The sequence below is a fragment of the Pongo pygmaeus genome, chromosome 16 (assembly GCF_028885625.2).
Source record: "Pongo pygmaeus isolate AG05252 chromosome 16, NHGRI_mPonPyg2-v2.0_pri, whole genome shotgun sequence".
NCBI classification, from domain to species: domain Eukaryota; kingdom Metazoa; phylum Chordata; class Mammalia; order Primates; family Hominidae; genus Pongo; species Pongo pygmaeus.
In genome coordinates this window covers 80,096,461-80,118,926 of record NC_072389.2, presented here as the reverse complement: position 1 = coordinate 80,118,926, position 22,466 = coordinate 80,096,461, and the positions used below count along the sequence as shown (strand labels likewise).

The 22,466-nt window shown below is 44.8% G+C and overlaps 1 long non-coding RNA gene across 1 annotated transcript in view; it reads left to right on the top strand.

The window, feature by feature from the left end:
* The window catches only part of LOC129014555 (uncharacterized), a 66,234-nt gene that overhangs the window by 13,946 nt on the left and 29,822 nt on the right, over positions 1-22,466 (top strand). The window contains exon 2 of the long non-coding RNA XR_008494246.2: positions 9,513-9,682. This is a non-coding gene — a long non-coding RNA (uncharacterized LOC129014555). The remainder of the gene's footprint in view (positions 1-9,512; positions 9,683-22,466) is intronic.

Sequence of the window (22,466 nt, the reverse complement as noted above, 5' to 3'; positions counted from 1 at the left end):
GTTTGAGACCAGCCTGGCCAATATGGTGAAACCCCATCTCTACTAAAAATACAAAAATTAGCCGGGCATGGTGGCGGGCACCTGTAGTCCCAGTTACTTGGGAGGCTGAGGCGGGAGAATCGCTTGAACCTGAGAGGCAGAGGTTTCAGTGAGCCTAGATGGTGCCACTGTACTCCAGCCTGGGCGACAGAACGAGACTCCATTAAAAAGAAAGAAAGAAAGAGAGAGAGAGAGAAAGAAAGAAAGAGGGAGGGAGGGAAGGAAAGAAAGAAAGAACTTGAACCAAGGACAATAGCAAAAGACTGTTAACTAAATGTCCATCAGTAGGGAACGGGCAAAATAACATGTGGTACTTAAGCTATTCAAAAAGCAAACATAGTAGCTCACTCCTATAATCCCAGCGCTTTGGTAGGCCCAGGTGGGAGGATCACTTGAAGCCAAGAATGCAAGACCAGCTTGGGCAACAAAGCAAGACCCTGTCCCTACAAAAACTAAAAGATTAGCTGAGCATGGTGGTCCACACCTGTAGTCATAGCTACTGGGGAGGCTGAGGTAGGAGGATCACTTGAGCCCAGGAGTTTAGGCTGCAGTGAGCTATGATGGCACCATTGCATTCCAGCCTGGGCAACAGTGTAAGATCCTGTCTCCCCTGCCAACGCCCCCCCCCCCCCAAAAAAGCAAAAATAAAATAAAAACAAAGAAGTTATTTTATTTATTTATGTATTTTTGACGGAGCCTTGGACTGTCGCACAGGCTGGAGTGCAGTGGTGCGATCTCGGCTCACTGCAAGCTCCGCCTCCCGGGTTCGCGCCATTCTCCTGCCTCAGCCTCCTGAGCAGCTGAGACTACAGGCGCTAGCCACCACGCCCGGCTTTTTTTTTTTTTGTATTTTTAGTAGAGACGGGATTTCACTGTGTTAGCCAGGATGGTCTCGATCTCTTGACCTCATGATCCACCCGCCTTGGCCTCCCAAAGTGCTGGGATTACAGGCGTGAGCCACTGCACCCGGCAAAGAAGTTATTAATGTACTGATACAGAACACTTACCAGGAAATTTAATGAAAAAAAAAAACAAGGTTCACTACAGGGTGTTTAATATGTTACCATTAATAATCATTGTTTAAAAGGATATACATATATAGTCATGTTGAACAAGCATGACTCATGGGGTGTGTATCAGTTAATAATAGGTTAAACTACTGCGACAAATAGATCCAAAATATGACTCAGTAAAATACTTAATTTCTTGCTCACCTAACAGTCCCGGGCGGATATTCAGGTCAATGGGGCCACTCTCCTCCACTTTTTTCATTAAGGGGCCCAGAAGCTGTCCATCTATTATCCCCTGGATCAGGAAGTGACACACATTGGTTCCACTCACATTACATTGGAGAAAACCGTCACATGACCACACTCAAATTGAATGGGAGTATGGGAAACAGTCTAGTTGTGTGCCTAAAGAGAATAATGACTTTTAGTAGACAGCAAGGGGTCGCTGCTACAGTCAGCCTCTCTGACCAGCAAATCTCATACTCACCCTTCTCCCAAGGGCTATGACAAAAACTTCCATTCATTTACAGGATTCATATTAGAATCTGGATTGTGGTCTTCTCTAATTGGCCTGAGTGAATTTCCTCATGGTCCAGCAATCTATGAACTAAAAGCCAAGTGGTTGCCACTTTCTCACCACCCCAATAGACCCACCTACCCATCTACAATGATGAAGCAGAGAAAGGAAAATGGCAATAGCAAATCCTATTTGGAAAAGGGAGAATGGGAAAAACCCAACCTTCCTGTCCAAAGCAATTATGGAGTTCTGCTAGATATGCATTATGAAGACGTCCTTTCCTGGCAGTGGATGAATTTCCTAGATTAGACCAGATTTTGCTCTTTAGGAAAAATTATCCTGGCATTGTTCTCCTTCCACCCTTGTTCTGCCCTCTGGCAAGTTCTTCCTCAGCCATTATTCTTCCTGGCTTTGTGTGAAGCGGGGTGCCTGTCCTCCTTGGGAACTACACAACCTTGAAAGCCTCCTTCCTGATGGTGCAGCTTTGGATTTCCAAGTGTTACTTTATGGTTTTACTTATTTATTCGGACCAGGCTGGGGAATTTTTTGGCAATACAGTTCGCTCAGAAACTTTTTGAATCGATTTGCCTCAAAGCAAACAGTATCTTGTGCCAGAGAATATATATATATATATATATATATTTTTTTTTTTTTTTTTTTAAAGAGAGGGTCTCATGCCATCGCCCAGGCTGGAGTGCAGTGGCACCATGTCAGCTCACTGCAATCTCCACCTCCTGGGTTCATGTGATTCTCCTGCCTCAGCCGGGATTACAGATGCCTGCCACCATGCCTGGCTAATTTTTTTTTTTTTTTTTTTTTTTGAGTCAGAGTCTCATTCTGTCACCCAGGCTGGAGTGCAGTGGCATGATCTCGGCTCACTGCAAGCTCCGCCTCCTGGGTTCTCGCCATTCTTCTGCCTCAGCCTCCCGAGTAGCTGGGACTACAGGCGCCCGCCACCACGCCCGGCTAATTTTTTGTATTTTTAGTAGAGACGAGGTTTCACCGTGTTAGCCAGGATGGTCTCGATCTCCTAACCTCGTGATCCTCCTGTCTCAGCTCCCCAAAGTGCTGGGATTACAGGCGTGAGCCACCGCGCCCGGCCAACCTGGCTAATTTTTGTATTTTTAGTAGAGGCGGGGTTTTACCATGTTGGCCAGGCTGGATTTTTTTCAAGACATAAATATCAACTTTTGCTTATCTCTTTCTTTCTTCACTCCATGCCTCTCTCTCTCAGCTTAATGGCAGTTACAGTGAGGCCATAGGAAACAATAGGTTTAGGTAGGAGAAAACACCTTTAAACTGTTCTTTGCAGTAGTGCTGAATTCCTCTGTTTAATTGAAATACCTTAGTGGACCTGTGTTTCTCAAAGCCTTTTCAGTCTTTTTTCCTGTTGTTGGGGTTCAGCAGCTTCTCCAACCCTACAAGGCCCCATTGCTGGACTCCTTCTATTCCTTTTCATTTCACCTGCAAATCAATATGTTCTTACCTGAGCTTATCTCTTACTATATCTTGTTAAACACAGCAAGGAATGACTAACACACATGAACATTCTGACTCATGGGCCATGGCTTCAGAATACCATGGAAAGAAACAGAACATTTTCCTTCTCAATTGGTATCCCTGTTAAAAATAGACACCAAATAAGTGAGTTTCATGATGTCTTGGAAATTGCTGTCATTAAGCAGAGGCCCACACTTAAAAAAAATGAGAAGAAATGCTTTAGCAGATCTTTATACTTACAAGTTGCTCTGTCTGAAGTCTTTAAAAGTGAGTTCTTTTAGCAACAGAATGATGATGAGCCCATGGAGAGGTTCAAGAATTCCATCATCTATGCACACTATTGGGTTATAAGATCCATGAGGACAGCCTCCATGTAGCACCAGAAAAGTTCAAACGAACACTTGCAAAAGCTCTCCATAGAACAGTTTACCGCAGTGGGGGTGATATGGTTTGGGTCTGTGTCCCCATCCAAATCTCATGTTCAACTGTAATCCTTAATGTTGGAGGTGGGGCCTTATGGAAGGTGATTGGATCATGGGGGTGGTTTCTCATGGTTTAACATCATCACCCTTGGTGCTGTCATCATGATAGTGAGTTCTCATGAGATCTAGTTGTTTAAAAGTACGTGGCACTTCCCCACCACACTCGGTACTGCTTCTGTCATGTAAGCCTCCTGATCTCGCTTTGCCTTCTGTCATGATTGTAAGTTTTCTGAGGCCTCCCAGAAGCGGAGCAGATGCTGCCATGCTTCCTGTACAGCCTGCAGAACCATGAGCCGATTAAACCTCTTTTTTTTTTTGAGACACTCACAGTGGCTAAGAAACTGATGGACTTTGTATTCCCTACAGGAGCTATTCTAATTTAATTGTGTAATGATAGATAAACTTATTTTACTGGGGCAATTATTCTTGAGCTATGTAAAGCATTGCCTGTCATGTCAAAGCCTCATGCTCCTTACCACTCTCAATCATCTAGAAAAGTCAAAACCACAAAAGGAATACTAAGCTTAAATTAACTAAATTATCAGACACACTTGAGTTCACATGGCCTTAAGTACTGTCCTTGGCTCTATGACTTTGTGTTCTGCCCATTCAGGAACCCATAGACTGTCTCCCTCTGATTCGGCCACTGGCAGGCAGGCCCATATAACTAGGAGTCTCTCTACCCATACTTGATTCTAATCTCTTACAGGCAGATCTGGCTACCTTTTCAAGCTACCTTCTGTGTTATTTTGACATGTCACTATCATTCTTTTTTCTTTCTTTTTTTTTTTTGAGACGGAGTCTTGCTCTTGTTGCCCAGGCTGGAGTGCAATGGTGTGATCTCGGCTCACCGCAGCCTCTGCCTCCTGAGTTCAAGCAATTTTCCTGCCTCAGGCTCCCGAGTAGCTGGGATTAGAGGCATGTGCCACCACGCCCGGCTGATTTTGTATTTTTAGTAGAGATGGGGTTTCTCCATGTTGGTCGGGCTGGTCTTGAACTCCTGACCTCAAGTGATCTGCTACCTCAGCCTCCCAAAGTGCTGGGATTACAGGTGTGAGCCACCGTGCCCAGCCTCATTCTTTTTTTTTTTTTTCTTTTTTTTAAAAACAGAATTTCATTCTTGTTGCCCAGGCTGGAGTGCAGCGGTGCAATTTTGGCTCACTACAGCCTCTGCCTCCTGGGTTCCAGTGATTCTCCTGCCTCAGCCTCCTGAGTAGCTGGGACTACAGATGTGCACCACAAAGCCTGGCTAATTTTTGTATTTTTAGTACAGACGGGGTTTCGCCATGTTGGCCAGGCTGGTCTCGAACTCCTGACCTCAGGTGATCTGCCTGCCTCAGCCTCCCAAAGTGCTGGGATTACAGGCATGAGCCACCATGCCTGGCCCATTCTTTTTTTTCTTAGAGACAGGGTCTTCCTCTGTTCTTCAGGCTGGAGTGCAGTGGTGTGATCATGGCCCACTGCAGGCTCAACCTCCTACCTCAGTCTCCCGAGTAACTGAGACTATAGGTGTGCGCCACCACACCTGGCTCATTTTTTAAGTTTTTTTTGTAGAGATGGGGTCTTACTTTGTTGCCCAGGCTGGTCTACAACTCCTGGGCTCAAGTGATCCCCCTGTCTTGGCCTCCCAAAGTGGTTGGATTACAGCTGTGAGCCACTGAACCCAGTTTGTCATGTATTTCTTTTTGCACAAATGAATACATACATGTGTATTTCCTTATTTCCCCCCTTTTATTTCTTAGCCAGAAGGGAAGGTAGCATACTACAAGATCATATACTGTTTTTTTTTGTTTTTTTTTTTTTTCAAGAGATAGAGTCTAGCTCTGTCTCCCATCCTGGAGTGCAGTGGTGCAATCATAGCTCACTGTCGCCTTGAACTCCTGGGCTCCAGGGATTCTCCTGCATCAGCTCCCAAGTAGGTGGGACCACAGGCACACACCACCACAGCTGGCTAATTTTTTAAAAACTTTTTGTAGAGACTGTGGGTGGGACAGGTGGTCTCACCATGTTGTCCAGACTGGTCTTGAACTACTGGGCTCAATAAATCCTCCCACCTCAGCCTCCCAAAGTATTGGAATTACAGGTGTGAGCCACTGTGTCTACTGTATACGGGCTTTTTATTATTCCTGTTTCTGTTGTTGATACTCTTGCCTTTAGTAAACTCCTTGTATACAGCAATTACTTATTCACAGTTAGCCCACAGTCTAGCCAGATTCAGTTGCTGGGTTGCACTCACTTCCCTTTAGGTTGTATAATTCTTTTGGGTAGTAATCCCCTCAAATGATATCAATGACTTCATAACGAATGAAGTTATTATGAACTCTTAACATAATTACTGATAATCACCATCACAAACCTTATATTTCTAAGCCACCAATACCAATATTGCCATGCCTAAAGTAGGACATTTTTGCTTACACAGAAATCAAACTAAAGGGCCTAAGGTGGGGACCAGTTCATGTGTTCACATTTTTGCAGCACTGACAGCCCAGGGGAAGAATCACTGGTATGGTTTATCTTAAAAAATGCATAACCTGTACAACTCTTACCACAAAGGCATACCAAAGCATTATTTTCAGACATTTTAAGTTAGTTTTAAACTGAAGTAGACTCAGATTCACTATCTTTGCCAGGATCCATAATGAGAGTTCTGGATTATCCTGGCCTGAACCCAGTTCCTAGGTGACTCCTAATGAGTGGTACTTGCTTTGTGGAATAAAGAACTCCTCGTTACTCCCTGAAAATTGGTGATATGTTTCTATTTATGGCAACTGATTCCTGTATTAAGAATCATTCACGGCCGAGCATGGTGGCACACGCCTGCAATTCCAGCACTTTGGGAGACTAAGGCGGGCAGATTGCTTGAGGCCAGGAGTTTGAGACCAGCCTGGGCAACATGGCGAGACCCCATCTCTACTAAAAATATAAAAATTAGCTGGGCCTGGTGGTGCCTGTGGTCCCAGCTACTTGAGAAGCTGAGCCTGGAGAATCACTTGAACCCAGGAGGCTGGGGTTGCAGTGAGCCGAGATCATACCACTCACTCCAGCCTGGGCACAGCAAGACCCTGTCTCAAAATAATAATAATAATAATAATAATAATAATAATAATAACAATAATTCAGGACCTCACTCATAGACCCTTTTGGTCAAAAGTATCTAAAGAGAAATCCTTTTTTAAAAAAACAGGGTCTCAGCTGGGTGTGGTGGCTCAGCCTGTGATCCCAGCACTTTGGGAGGCCGAGGCGGGCGTATCACGAGGTCAGGAGTTTGAGACCAGACTGGCCAATATGGTGAAACCCCATCTCTAATAAAAATATAAAAATTAGCCGGGCATGGTGGCACGCGTACCTGCAGTCCCAGCTACTCGGGAGGCTGAGGCAGAAGAATTGCTTGAACCCCAGAGGCGGAGGTTGCAGTGAGCCGAGATCGTGCCCCTGGACTCCAGCCTGGGTGGCAGAGCAAGACTCTGTCTCAAAAAAAAAAAAAAAGAGTCTCTCTGTTGCCCAGGCTGGAGTACAGTGGCACAAACATGGCTCACTGCAGCCTTGACCTTCTGGGCTCAAGTGATCCTCCTGAGTAGCTGGTACTACAGGCGTAGGCCACTGTGCCAGACTAACTTTTAAATGTTTTTTGTAGAGATGAGGTCTTGCTATGTTGCCCAGGCTGGTCTCAAACTCCTGAGCTCAAGCAGTCCTCCCACCTCAGTCTCCCAAAGTGCTGGGATTACAGGTGTGAGCCACTGTACCTGGCCTAAAGGGAAACCCTTTCATTACTTCCTTTCTTTCTTTCTTTTTTTTTTTTTGAGATGGAGTTTCACTCTTGTTGCCAAGGCTGGAGTGCAATGGCATGATCTCAGCTCACTGCAGCCTCCGCCTTCCAGGTTCAAGTGATTCTCCTGCCTCAGCCTCCCAAGAAGCTGGGATTACAGGCGTGTGCCACCACACCTGATAATTTTTGTATTTTTAGTAGAGTAGGATTTCACCATGTTGGCCAGGATGGTCTCAAACTCCTGACCTCAGGTGATTCACCCGCATTGGCCTCCCAAAGTGCTGGAATTACAGGCATGAGTCACCGAATCCGGTCCTTTCATTTCTGTTATAAGCAATTAAACCTTGGCATAAGAGAATTTTGAAACTATTTTTCTGTCCCCAGACAGCTTCACACCATGCTTTACAGGGGACACATATATTTGAGAGAATTCTTCAAGTTTATGACCGTACAAATGACTGAAAGCTTAATAAAGACCTTCTAAGCTTTAGACTTATTGCAAGAAGGCGGTCAGCCAAAATAGAGCTCCCATAACATATTCTCCTTATCTCACAAAAGGGAACTTGTGCTGTACTAAAGGAAAATATTGCGCTTGTATTTCCCAAGATGTCTCAGAGATTTTCAATGTTATCAAAGAGATTAGAGAAACTTCAAAAAATTTCAAACGATAACAACCTGGTCAATATTCCTTTGTCTGGGCCAGGCACGGTGGCTCATACTTGTAATCCCAGCACTTTGGGAGGCCGAGACAGGTGGATCCCTTGAACCCAGGAGTTCGAGAGCAGCCTGGCCAATGTGGCGGAACCCCATCTCTACCAAAAGTACAAGAATTAGCTGGGCTTGGTGGTGCACACCTGTAGTTACAGCTACTCACTCAGGAGGCTGAGGTGGGAGAATCACCTAAGCCTGGGAGTTCGAGGCTGCAGTGAGCCGAGATCATGCCACTGCACTTCAGCCTGGGTGACAGAATGAGACTCTATCTCAAACCAAAAGCACTTCTTTGTCTTATCCCCATACTTCAGGTCAAAAAGAGGGTTTAATCTGTAAAAACTTGGATCATGATTTTGGTGCACTTTCCAGTCCTTCCTTATTCTACTAGTTGTAGGCCGGGTATGGTGGCTCACACCTGTAATCCCAGCACTTTGGGAGACCAAGGCAGGCGGATCACCTGAGGTCAGGAGTTTGAGATCACCATGGCCAACATGAAGAAACTTTGTCTCTACTAAAAATACAACAATTAGCGGGGTGTGGTGGCGCACCTGTAATTCCAGCTACTAGGGAGGCTAAGGCACGTGAATTGCGTGAACCCAGGAGGTGGAGGGTGCAGTGAGCCGAGATCGCACCACTGCACTCCAGTCTGGGTGATGGAGTGAGACTCTTGACTCTAAAAAAAAAAAAATCTAGTCGTGCGCGTGCGTGTGTGTGTGTGTGTGTGTGTGTGTGTGTATTTTTAAAGACAGAGTCTCCGGGGGGGGGGGTGTGTGTGTGTGTGTGTGTGTGTGTGTGTGTGTATTTTTAAAGACAGAGTCTCCGGCCGGGCACGCCTGTAATCCTAGCACTTTGGGAGGCCAAGGCGGGTGGATCACCTCAGGCCAGGAGTTCGAGGCCAACCCAGCCAACATAGTGAAACCCCATCTCTACTGAAAATACAAAAAATTAGCCAGGCATGGTGGCGGACACCTGTAATCCCAGCTACTTGGGAGCCTGAGTGAGGCAGGAGAATCACTTGAACCTGGGAGGCGGAGGTTGCAGTGAGCCAAGATCGTGACACTGCACTCTAGCCTGGGCAACAAGAGCGAAACTCTGTCTCAAAAAAAAAAAAAAAAAAAAAAAAGACAGAGTCTCACTCTGTTGCCCAGGCTAGAGTGCAGTGATGCGATTTCTGCTCACTGCAACCTCTGCCTCCCGGGTTCAAGAGATTCTTCTGCCTCAGCCTCCCTAGTAGCTGGGATTACAGACGCCCACCACCACGCCTGGCTAATTTTTGTATTTTCAGTAGAGACGGGGTTTCGCCATGTTGGCCAGGCTGGTCTCGAACTCCTGACCTCAAGTGATCTGCCCATCTTGTTCTCCCAAAGTGCTGGAATTATAGGAGTGAGCCACTGTGCTTGGCATATATTTTAATGTTGTATTTATATACTGTCTAGCTGGTGTCCAGAATTTTAAACTTTACTATGTGTTGGCTGTCTCATCAGATGGTGCAACAGATGATCCTGAATCAAAAACAAAATGAAATCATGATGATCACCACAGCCACCATTTCACCCCCTAAGGAAAACCATGTCAGTGGACTACATCTAGAGTTCTAGACCAGGGGCTAGCAAACTATGGCCAATGAGTCAAGTCTGGCCCACCACTTGTTTTTGTAAGTAAAGTTTTATTGAAACACAGCCACACCTATTCATTTATGAATCATTTGTGCTGTTTTTGTGCTACAGCAGCAGAATTAAGTTGTTATGATAGAGTCAGTGGGACTCACAGAACCTAAAATATTTATGTTTTGTCCCTTTACAGAAAAAAAGTTGCCCACCACTGTTCTAGACAGTATTTAATGGCCTCTTCCATGACCTGTCAAGCAGGGGCAAAATGGGAGATGAGAATAGAAAATTCCATTCTTGCCTGAAGAACCTAGCTAATGTCTGCAGGCATTTACACAGGAAACTATAAGATGAATCAATATCAGTCTTGGGCTGAATCACCTACAGTCATCAAACCTTACACCAATAGGTCACCTGTTTTTGAAACCTATCTAATCAGTGACTAACCCTACTCACTTTGAGCCAAAACCAATCACTTATATTTTCCTAAAATCCCATATAAACCTATTTTTTACTTTGTTCACAGGGATTACATGTATCTTTGCAGTTCTCCCTTGCCCAGCAAGAAATGAATTCTACTTTTGTTTTCCAGATTTGAAAGATTTGTGATTCTTTTAACATGAGCAAAACTAAAATATAATGCCTTAACAAAATAGAGGTTTATTTCCTGTTCACATAGTAGTCTTGGACAGTTGTTTGGCTTGGTGGGGCAGCTCTCCTCTTCGCCATCATCCACAGACCCAGGTTTCTATCTGTCATCACTTGAGCCCTTGCCATCCTCTACATTAAGTTGGCAAAAGGCGGGAAAAAAATAGAAGAGTGTTATGGGTGGGGGTGCGGTTATAGGCCAGTTCTGCAAGTCGTACCCGTCGTATTAACCCAAACCTGTTTTGCATTTCACTGGAGAAAATTTAATAAAAAGATTATACCCAACTGGGTGCAGTGGCTCAAGCCTGTAATCCCAACACTTTGGGAGGCTAAGGCGGGTGATCACTTAAGGTCAGGAATTCGAGACCAGTTGGGCCAACATGGTGAAACCCTGTCTCTACTAAAAATACAAAAATTATGTGGGTGTGGTGGTGCACGCCTGTAATCCCAGCTACTCAGGAGGCTGAGGCAGGAGAATCTCTTGAACCTGGGAAGTGGAGGTTGCAGTGAGCCAAGATCTAGCAACTGCACTCCAGCCTGGGCAACAGAACGAGACTCTGTCTCAAAACAAAACAAAACAAAACAAAACAAAACAAAACAAAGATTATACCAACCTGCAAAGTATGCTGGGAAACAGAGCCTAGCTTTGTGCCTAAAGGATAGAATGCCTATTAGTAGGGAGTCTCCACTACAGAGTATGAATCAGAAAAATCTTAACTTTTATCTTTCACTGGCCTTTTAATGTATTCTTTGGGGCTAGTTTTCCCGTGCCCCCTTAGATAAAACCGTGGTCAAATCCCTCAACTTTTATGGTTACTCATAAGTATTAAAAGTCTTCCTAGGTTGGGCGCAGTGGCTCATGTCTGTAATCCCAGCACTTTGGGAGGCCGAGGCAGGTGGATCACCTGAGGTCAGGAGTTCGAGACCGGCCAGGCCAACAAGGCAAAACCCCGTCTCTACTAAAAATACAAAAATTAGCTGGGCATGGTGGCACATGCTGTAATCCTAGTTACTTATAAGGCTGAGGCAGTAGAACTGCTTGAGCCCAGGAGGTGGAGGTTGCAGTGAGCCAAGATCACGCCACTGCACTCCAGCCTGGGCGACAGAGACTCCATCTCAAAAAAAAAAAAAGTCCTGGCCGGGCGAGGTGGCTTACGCCTGTAATCCCAGCACTTCGGGAGGCCAAGGCAGGTGGATCATGAGGTCAAGAGATCGAGACCATCCTGGTCAACATGGTGAAACGCTGTCTCTACTAAAAACACAAAAATTAGCTGGCCGTGGTGGCACGCATCTATAGTCCCAGCTACTTGGGAGGCTGAGGCAGGAGAATTGCTTGAACCCAGAAGGCGGAGGTTGCAGTAAGCCCAGATCACACTACCGCACTCCATCCTGGCGACAGAGTGAGACTCTGTCTCAAAAAAAAAAAAAAAAAAAGAAAAAGAAAAAAAAAAGTTCTCCTGTCATGCTAGTTTCCCAAATAATATCAGTTAAGTGATAAAAAAAAAACTTCCAGCCCCCTCTAACATCCATTACTGTAAAATTCATTTATACAGAGGCTCCACCCTCTTTCCCAGATTGGGCCTCTATGAGGTGGGTCACCTACTATGGAAAAGGAGTGTGTGGCCAGCTCAGCTCCTTCCTCATTCAGTGCTTCCCCTCCTCTCCTCCTCTTGCTAGTCACTGTCTCTGAGACCCTCCAAACTGGGTGGCTGCTAGTCCATCTGGTGCCTCTGTAGGAATATGTTCCCCTTCTGGGTGTATGCAGCCCCATGGTGAGAGAACTGTACCACTGTGTGAATTAGGAAAACACTGCTCTTAATTCCAAATAGATACAACCCCATGCCAGGGCATACAGTTTGGAGAATGGAACTCAGACTGGGTTGCAGCCACCATATGCGCCTTCATTTAGGCACCCTTTAGCAGTGAATGAATCACACAGCCATAAGGCCTGTTAAGGTTGGAACATATGGAGAAAGTAATAAAGGAGACGGTAAAGTTCACACTTGACTAGTACTGTCATGGATGGCATCTGTACTCTGGCAGGTGTTTAAGGCTTACTCTTTTTGTATGTGGGCTGTATTTCTGAGTTCCTTAAAGCTTCCTCTTCCCATCATTGGGGATCTCATCTCTGCAGTTTCTTTTTTTTTTAAGATGGGGTTTCACCATGTTGGCCAGGCTGATCTCAAACTCCTGACCCCAAGTGATCCACCCACCTTGGCCTCCCAAAGTGTGGGGATTACAGGGATGAGTCACCGTGCCCCGCCTGCAGTTTCTTCTGCATAAATGAATACATGGCTTTTACAGTTGTTTATTTACAATTCTTTCTTGAGACTCTAGGCATCTTGTGCTACGCCTCCACCTTCCTTCTGCTGAAGTCCACTTACTTTCCAGGCAGCTTTCTTTTTTTTTTGAGACGAGGTCTCCCTCTGTCACCCAGGCTGGAGTGCAATGGTGCGATCTTGGCTCACTGCAACCTCCGCCTCCTGGGTTCAAGTGGTTCTCCTGCCTTAGCCTCCCGAGTACCTGGAATTACAGACGCCCGCCACCACGCCCAGCTAATTTTTGTATTTTTAGTAGAGACGGGGTTTCACCATCTTGGCCAGGCTGGTCTTGAACTCCTGACCTCAGATGATCTGCCCGCCTTGGCCTCCCAAAGTGCTGGGATTACAGGCGTGAGCCACCAACTTGGCCTGCAGTTTCTCCTGCATAGATGAATACATGGCTTTTACAGTTGTTTATTTACAATTCTTTCTTGAGACTCTAGGCATCTGGTGCTATGCCTCCACCTTCCTTCTGCTGAAGTCCACTTACTTTCCAGGAAGCTTTCTTGAACAGGATCCAAGGCAATGCTTCTCCAGAGCTCTTGCATGTTTGTATCATTCTTAGATTAGAGAAGATATGTTCATTTGACCCATTGTTGCAAGTGCTGCTATATCCCAAATCATAGCCTCTTCTCTACCCCACAGGATGCCTGCATTAACCCTTAACCCTTTACACATCCCAGGCATAACTCAGACTTCAGCCCACCATGCCTCTCAAAGAGGAAGAAACACATATTCTACTATGTGATCCCAGTAAAATTCGTTTTATTGTGAGGTGAGGGGCATGTACCCCTTAGGATGAGGCTGGGGTGGAGGCAATGACTCAGTGACTCAGTTCAGCAATAGCTTTTTCTAAAACCTTGAATCTCTTTTTTTTTTTTTTTTCAATCTCTTCAACATCTTTTGCAGGCTGCTGATGGGTAGTGAATGAAGATTGAAAACTGGTTTTCTTTTTCTCTTTCCTTTTTTTTTTGAGATGGAGTCTTGCTCTGTTGCCAGGCTAGAGTGCAGTGACGCTATCTTGGCTCACTGCAATCTCTGCCTCCTGGGTTCAAGTGATTCTCCTACCTCAGCCTCCCAAGTAGCTGGATTTACAGGCGCGTACCACCACATCCAGCTCATTTTTGTATTTTTAGTAGAGATGGAGTTTTACCATATTGGCCAGCATGGTCTCGATCTCCTGACCTCGTGATCCGCCTGCCTCGGCCTCCCAAAGTGCTGGGATTACAGACGTGAGCCAGCACGCCTGGCATGAAAACTGGTTTTCTATAATCTCCTTTTGCAAATCCTGTGTTGGTGGACTTGCCCGTAACTTTGAAGCATGACCTTATTGTTTTGGTGTCTCAGCCAAACTTGAGACGAGTGAGGTTCCTTTAAATATCCTATGTACGACATATCTCTGGAAGTACACATAAGGAACAGGGAATATTGGTTACCTTTGGTGGGGAATTTGTTGGCTCAGGGCAGCAATGAGAGTGAGAATTTTTCACATATATACTTTTTTGAACCATTTTAATTTAAAACCATATGGTATGTAATATCAATTCAAAAATTTAAATTAAAGAAATGTACCTCCTAAATATATTATAGTCATACAATGGAACAATTGGCAAATCTTAAAAAGAATAAGCTATATATCCCAATGTACAAAAATCTCAAAGAAGCTGGTGTGGTGGTGTGTACCTATAGTCCCAGCTACTTGGGAGGCTGAGACTGGAGGATTGCTTGAACCCAGGAGTTTGAGTCCAGCCTGGGCAAGATAGCAAGACCCCCACCCCCACCCCACAACTACCTCTAAGGAAAAAAAATAATACAAAGAAAAATCTCAAATATCTTAAACTTAAATCTCATTTCTTCACCACAGAAAAGGCTTTTTTTTTTTTTTTTGAGACAGAGTTTTGCTCTTATCACCCAGGCTGGAGTGCAATGGTGTGATCTCGGCTCACTGCAACCACTGCCTCCCAGGTTCAAGCGATTCTCCTACCTCAGCCACCTGAGTAGCTGGGATTACAAGTGCCTGCCACCATGCCTGGCTAATTTTTATATTTTTAGTAGAGACGGGGTTTCACCATGTTGGCCAGGCTGATCTCGAACTCCTGACCTCAAATGATCTGCCCACCTCGGCCTCCCAAAGTGCTGGGATTACAGGCGTGAGCCACCGCGCCCGGCCAGAAAAGGCTTGTATTTCTTGTACATGGGCATGTATACTGCAAGATGGACAACTTTTCAGGGCAGCTGTTTCTGCATCTGGTGACTCAGGGATCCAGGCTGTTTCCATTTTGTGGCTTCACCATCTAAATGCATGGCTTTCACAATTGCTGCAGCAGGGGAAGAGAGAGCTGGAGAGTCATAAAATGGCACTACATGCTTTGGCCGAAGAGTGCCCAATATCATTTCTGTTCATAGCCCTTGAGCCAGAACTAGTCTTATGGTCTCAGCCTCACCGCAAAGCAGGACAGGAAATGTTGTCATCCTTTATGCCCAGAAAAAAGGAAATGAAATGAGGTTCAATATCATATGGCATTGTGTCTGCCACAAAGACACAAACAAGTAACAGGAGGAAGGATCTGAGGATCTAATATCAGGAGATTTACTTTTCACTATACTATTTACTCTATTTCTTTCTCTTTTTTTATACAACAAAAAGTGAGTATGTATACATACTCGTTCACTGTATTGTTTTGAATTTTTAAGCCATTGGCTTGTGTATACTTTTTCAATGAAAGACTTTGTAATTTTTGCAATGGATGCTAAGATTAGTGGGTAAAAGTTTTATGAGGAACAGGATATACTCTCAAAATATCTCCCCACAAGATACTTATTGGCCGGGCATGGTGGTTCATGCCTATAATCCCAGAGTTTTGGGAGGTTGAGGCCAAGTTGGGAGGATTACTTGAGGCCAGGAGTTGGAGATCAGCCAGGGTAACATAGCAAGACCTGTCTCTACAAAAATAAAATATTAGCCAGGCCTGGTGGTGTGCCGATAGTCCTTGTTACTCAGGAGGATGAGGTGGGAGGATCACTGGAGCCCGGAAATTTGAGGCTGCAGTGAGTTATGATTGCGCCATTGCACTTCAGCCCGGGCAACAGAGTGAGACCCTGTCTCTAAAAAAAGAAAAAAAAAGATACTTATTAACTAAAAATGGACAAAGAATAACTTTAAAGTGGAAAACTGGCAGACACCACCTTGACCTAAAAATAAAAATTAACATCACCAGTAGTCAGTAATGTGACAAATAGATATCATGTGCCTCCTGATTTAATAAACCAAGAACACAGCATCGGTTTTAGAATATTCCTGCCAAAAATGTATAGCCTGAATCTAATCATGTGGGGAAAAAACAGATAAACCTAAAACAAGAACCTCATACAAAGTATCTGGCCTGTATTCTTCAAATGACAAAGGATCGTGGGAGGCAAAGTCAGACTGAGGAATTATTCCAGATTAAAAGAAACTAAAGAGACTTTTCAGCTAAGTGCAGTGTGTGATCCTGGATTGGATCCTGAGCCAGAAAAATAATTTTTCTTTCTTGTTTTTGAGACAGAGTCTCGCTCTGTCGCCCAGGCTGGAGTTCAGTGATGCTATCTCAGCTCACTGCAACCTCCGCCTCCCAGATTCAAGTGATTCTCCTGCCTCAGCCTCCCGAGTAGCTGGGACTACAGGTGCGCACCACCATGCCTGGCTAAGTTTTGTATTTTTAGTAGAGACAGGGTTTCACCATGTTGGCCAGGCTGGTCTCAAACTCTTGACCTCAGATGATCTGTCCACCTCAGCCTCCCAAAGTGCTGAGATTACAGGTGTGAGTCACCATGCCTGACCTTAGAAAAATAACTTTTCTTTTTGCTGTGGAAAACATTATCAAGACAGTGGAGGATATCTGAATAAGGTCTGTGGGTTAGGTAATATTATTATATCAATGTTATTATTTTTAGTTTGTAATTGTGCTATTGTTATACAAGAGAATACAATATTCTTGTTTTAGGAAACACATACTTAAGTATTTAGAGATAGAATTTCATCCTGTTTGCAATTTATTCTCAAATGGTTCTGGAAAAATAATTTCATATATCATAATATATTTGTGTGTGTATATATGTCTGCATGCATATATATTACCTGTGTGTGTGTGTGTGTGTATATATATATATATATATATAGAGAGAGAGAGAGAGAGAGAGAGAGAGAGAGAAAGACAGAGAAATGATAAAGCAAATGTGGTAAAATGTTAACATTTTGAGAATCTGAATAAACGTTATATGGGGCCGGGCGCGGTGGCTCATGCCTGTAATCCCAGCACTTTGGGAGGCCGAGGCATGCAGATCGCAAGGTCAGAAGTTCAAGACCAGCCTGGCCAACATGGTGAAACCCTGTCTCTACTAAAAATACAAAAATTAGTCAGGTGTGGTGGCACACACCTGTAATCCCAGCTACTTGGGAGCCTGAGGCAGGAGAATTGCTTGAACCTGGGAGATAGTTTGCAGTGAGCCATGATTACGCCACTGCACTCCAGCCTGGGTGACAAAGCAAGACTCCGTCTTGGGGAAAAAAAAGAAAGAAAAAAAGAAAATGATAAAGCAAATGTGGTAAAATGTTAACATTTTGAGAATCTGAATAAAGGGTATATGGGGCCGGGTGCCATGGCTCACGCCTGTAATCCCAGCAGTTTGGGAGGCCAAGGCGGGCAGATCGCTTTAGGCCAGGAGTTCAAGACTAGCCTGGCCAACATGGTGAAAGCCCGTCTCTACAAAAAAAAAAAAAAAAAAAAAAAACGAGAAAACAGGCCGGGCACTGTGGCTCATGCCTGTAATCCCAGCACTTTGGGAGGCCGAGGCAGGCAGATCATGAGGTCAGGAGTTCGAGACCAGCCTGGCCAATATGGTGAAACCCCATCTTTACTAAAAATATAAAAATTAGCAGGGTGTGGTGGCACATGCCTGTAGTCCCAGCTACTCAGGAGGCTGAGGGAGAAGAATCACTTGAACCCAGGAGGTGGAGGTTGCAGTGAGCTGAGATTGCACCACTGCACTCCAGCCTGGGCAACAGAGTGAGACTCTGTCTCAAACAAAACAAAACAACAACAACAAAAACACACAAAAATTATCTGGGCATGGTCGCAGGTGCCTGTAATCCCAGCTACTCAGGTGGCTGAGGCAGGAGAATTGCTTGAACCTGGGAGACGGAGGATGCAATGAGGCGAGATCACATCGCCACACTGCAGCCTGGGTTACAGAGTGAGACTCTGTCTCAAAAAAAAAAAAAAAAAAAAGTACATGGGATGTCTTTGACCTTTCCTGAAATCATTTTGTAAGTCTGAAATTATTTCAAATAAAAAGTTGTAATAAGTCTAGGTGCAGTGGCTCCCACCTGTAATCCCAGCACTTTGGGAGGCCAAGGTGGGAGGATGGCTTGAGCCCAGGAGTTTGAGACCAGCCTGGGCAACATAGTAAGACTCTGTCTCTACAAAAATTTAAAAAATAGCCACCCATGGTGGCACATGTCTGTAGTCCCAGCTACTTGAGAGGCTGAGGCAGGAGGACCACTTGAGCCCAGGAGGATCACTCTTGCCACTATATTCCAGCCTGGGCAACAGAGCAAGATCCTGTCTCCAGAAAAAAAAAAAAGTTGTCATAAATGACTAGTAATTAACTACACTTACTAAATTTCTGAACTTTTGCATGAGATATAGTGCTTGTTAGTAAATTCTATTTGTAGTAGAATTAAGGTCCAGAGTAATTATTTTTCACATAATATCTCACAGAATTATTGTGAGGAACAAATGTAAATATGTATGAATACAGTCTATAAACCATTATTTGAATGCATTGTTTTCACTATTATTGTTATTATTATCATCATCATCATTTTAGTTAAAGTGGGTAATTCTCATTGGGGAGTAATGGGTGCTGGTGTCAGAAAGTAACAAGAACAATATATGGAACAAGATACTGAATGCCAGGCCAGGGCGCTTGAATTTTGCCTTCTGGAATACTGAAAAGTCATTGCTTACCAAAATGGCTGGGGAGAAAGTTGAATTCTTTTTCCTTTTTTTTTTTTCTTTTTTAACACAGACTGCTCATCTGCAAGAAAGTTTAAGTTTTTTTGTTTGTTTGTTTTTTGTTTTTTTAGACAGGCTCTTGCTCTGTCACCCAGGCTGGAATGCAGTGGCTCGATCTCGGCTCCTTGCAATCTCTGCCTCCCAGTCTCAAGCCATCCTCCCACTTCAGCCTCCCAGGTAGCTGGAACTATAGGCACACACCACCACACCTGGCTAAGTTTTGTATTTTTTGTAGAGATGGGGTCTCGCCATGTTGTCCAGGCTGGTCTCGAACTCCTGAGCTCAAGCAATCTGCCCACCTCAGCCTCCCAAAATGCTGGGATTACAGGTGTGAGCCACCGTGCCCAGTGGTGAATTCTTAACAGTTCTAAAAGGTATCCATGGAGATCAGATAATGGTTCAACCTCCTCATTTTGCAGTTAAGCTGGTGGATTTGGCAGATGAAGCATGTGAATTAGAGTCTTGTGGATGAAGCTGTGCAGATTCAAAGATTGAAAGGGCAGAAAAAGAAAAACAAGGAGATAAGAAATGTCACATCACCAGGACCAACTACATAATTAGGAGGGCCCAGTGCAAAATGAAAATGCAGGGCCCAGGCCAGACGCGGTGGCTGACGCCTATAATACCAGCACTTTGGGAGGCTGAGGCAGGCGGATAACCTGAGGTCAGGAGTTCGAGACCAGCCTGACCAACATGGAGAAACCCCATCTCTACTAAAAAATACCAAATTAGCTGGGTGTGGTGGCACATGCCTGTAATCCCAGCTACTCAGGAGTCTGAGGCAGGAGAATCGCTTGAACCCAGGAGGCAGAGGTTGCAGTGAGCCAAGATCGTGCCATTGCACTCCAGCCTGGGCAACAGAGTGAAACTCCATCTCAAAAAAAAAAAAAAAGAAAAAGAAAAAGAAAAAGAAAAAAGAAAATGCAGGGCTCCTTGTTCGTAAGTTATTAAGAATTTCAGAGATATACCTAATGTAAATGATGAGTTAATGAGTGCAGCACACCAACATGGCACATGTATACATATGTAACAAACCTGCACGTTGTGCACATGTACCCTAGAACTTAAAGTATAATAAAATATATATATATAATATATATATATATAAAGAATTTCAAAACCATGAAAGCAGAACATTAAACCAAGTGTGGGGCCCTACTAAATGTGGGCCTGGTGTGACAGCACAGGTTGCACACCCATGAAGCTGGTCCTAAACATCATAACACACCAAATACATCCACATTCAGTAATTCATCCAAGGTCAGTTAAGGTCCTAATAGTGAGGTGCTTTCAGTTAAAAGGGACAGAAACCATGATTCAAACTGACTTCAATCATAAGGAAATGTGGACCAGCAGAAAGTTGGTTTTTAAAAATTATTATTATTTCAGACAGCCACCTGCCTTGGCCTCCAAAAGTGCTGAGATCACAGGTGTGAACCACCATGCCATGCCAAGCCTCAGATTACACTTTTATTTATTTATTTATTTATTTATTTTTATTTATCTTTTTTTGAGATGGAGTCTCGCTCATGTTGTTGCCCAGGCTGGAGTACAGTGGTACGATCTCGGCTCACTGCAACCTCCGCCTCCTGGGTTCAAGCGATTCACATGCCTCAGCCTCCTGAGTAGCTGGGACTACAGGCGCGCACCACCACGCCCAGCTAATTTTTGTATTTTTAGTGGAGACAAGGTTTCACCATGTTGGCTAGGCTGGTCTCAAACTCCTGACCTTAAGTGATCCACCCACCTCAGCCTCCCAAAGTGCCGGGATTACAGGCATGAGCCACTGCTCCTGGCCTTTAAAGTATTATTATTATTTTTGAAATGGAGTCTTGCTCTGTCACCCAGGCTGAAGTGCAGTGGCCCAATCTCTGCTCACTGCAACCTCCATCTCCTGGGTTCAAGTGATTCTACTGCCTTAGCCTCCCAAGTAGTTGGGAAATATGCACCACCATACCTGACTAATTTTTGTATTTTTAAAAATTATTATTTTATTATTTCGAGACAGGGTCTTGCTCTGTTGCCCAGGCTGTAGTGCAGTGGCATGAACATGGCTCACTGCAGCCTTTACCTCCTGGGCTCAAGCGATCCTCCTGTCCTGGCCTCCCACAGTGCTAGGATTACAATGTGAGCCACCATGCCCAGCCAGAAGGTTGTTCTTTAGGCAGAATATGATCACTGGCACTCCATGTCACCAAAGGCCCAGCTTCTATCAGACAAGTCTCAGTGCTGTCCTCAGTGTATGGGATTTATCATCCAGCCTGACGACATCCAACATGAGTAGTGATCTAACTCTTCCTGTTCTCTTTGGCAGGAACAAGGATGACTTTCCCAGGAGCCTCTTACATCTTATTAGCTAGAATTGGGTCCCATGTCCATGGCAGGAGGAATGTGGAACCACGATTGGATTAGGCCATCAGGATGCCCTTCCTGTGGCTCAGGTGGGGGCATCTTGCCCTGAAGCACAGGGCTATGTGGGGGAGAGTACACACCTGTGCAAAGTCAGGGCTCTGGTGGGAAAGGGGAGAAGGAGGGTGGGCCACAGTGTCCGACACACTGTTATTTCCACACTGCTGGTGCAAAGGCAGGGTGGTTAGCAATGCCATGCTGCGTGACAGCTGCTTGGTTAGTGGAAGGATGAAGTGCAGGGCAGGGAGCAGTGGGACGGGGCTGGAGGGCTTGGCAGGAGCTTGATCAGGTGTTTCACGGTAGGCAGTTGGGCTTCATCCGAGAGGCCAGTAGTGTTACACAGTATAATCGCAGGTGGTTCACAGAAGAATATTTTTATGTCGATAGGTGTATGTTTATTCTTTTGTGTATTTTAAAAATAATTAGTGAGCAGAACACAAAAAGCACTAGTCATAAAGAAAAGGATTGGTAATTTGAATTTATTAAAATGAAGAACTAATCAAAAGACACCATTAAGAGGGAAAAAAGGCAAACTGTAGAGAGGGAGACTATATTTGCAATCCACATGTTCAACTTCGAGCCCTTGTCAAGAATACATGCAGGCTGGTGGTTCATGCCTATAATCCCAGCAGTTTGGGAGGCTAAGGCAGAAGGATCACTTGAGCCCAGGAGTTGAAGACCAGCCTGGGCAACATAGGGAGACCCTCATTTCTCCAAAAACAATTTTTTGTTGTTGTTTTGTTTTGTTTTGTTTTGTTTTGTTTTGAGACAGAGTCTTGCTCTGTCGCCCAGGCTGGAGTGCAGTGGTGCAATCTTGGCTCACTGCAACCTCCGCCTCCTGCCTCAGCCTCCCAAGTAGCTGGGACTACAAGCGCCCGCCACCACGCCCGGCTAATTTTTGTATTTTTAGTAGAGATGGGGTTTCACCAAGTTGGCCAGGCTGGTCTCGAACTCCTGACCTCAGATGATGTGTACACCTTGGCCTCCCAAAGTCCTGGTATTACAGGCATGAGCCACTGCGCCCTGTCCAAAAAATTTTAAAAAAGTACCTGGGTGTGGTGGCAGGCACCTGTAGTTCCAGCTACTCGTGAGGCTGATGTGGGAGGATCACTTGAGCCCAGGAGGTCAAGGTTGCTGTGAGCTATGATTGCACCACCACACTCTAGCCTAAGCAGCTGAATGAGATTCTATCTTAAAAACAACAACAACAACAACAAAACATACATACACATACACACCCACACATTTGTGTAGGAGATGGGAGAAGACACCGTGTGTAATTTGTGGCAAGTCCTAACAGGTTCACTGGGGTTCTGGAGCAAGCCCATGCCATCTGGAGAATCACCCTTGGAAAAATACATACATATACCACAATACTACAATCAATAAGGAAAAAA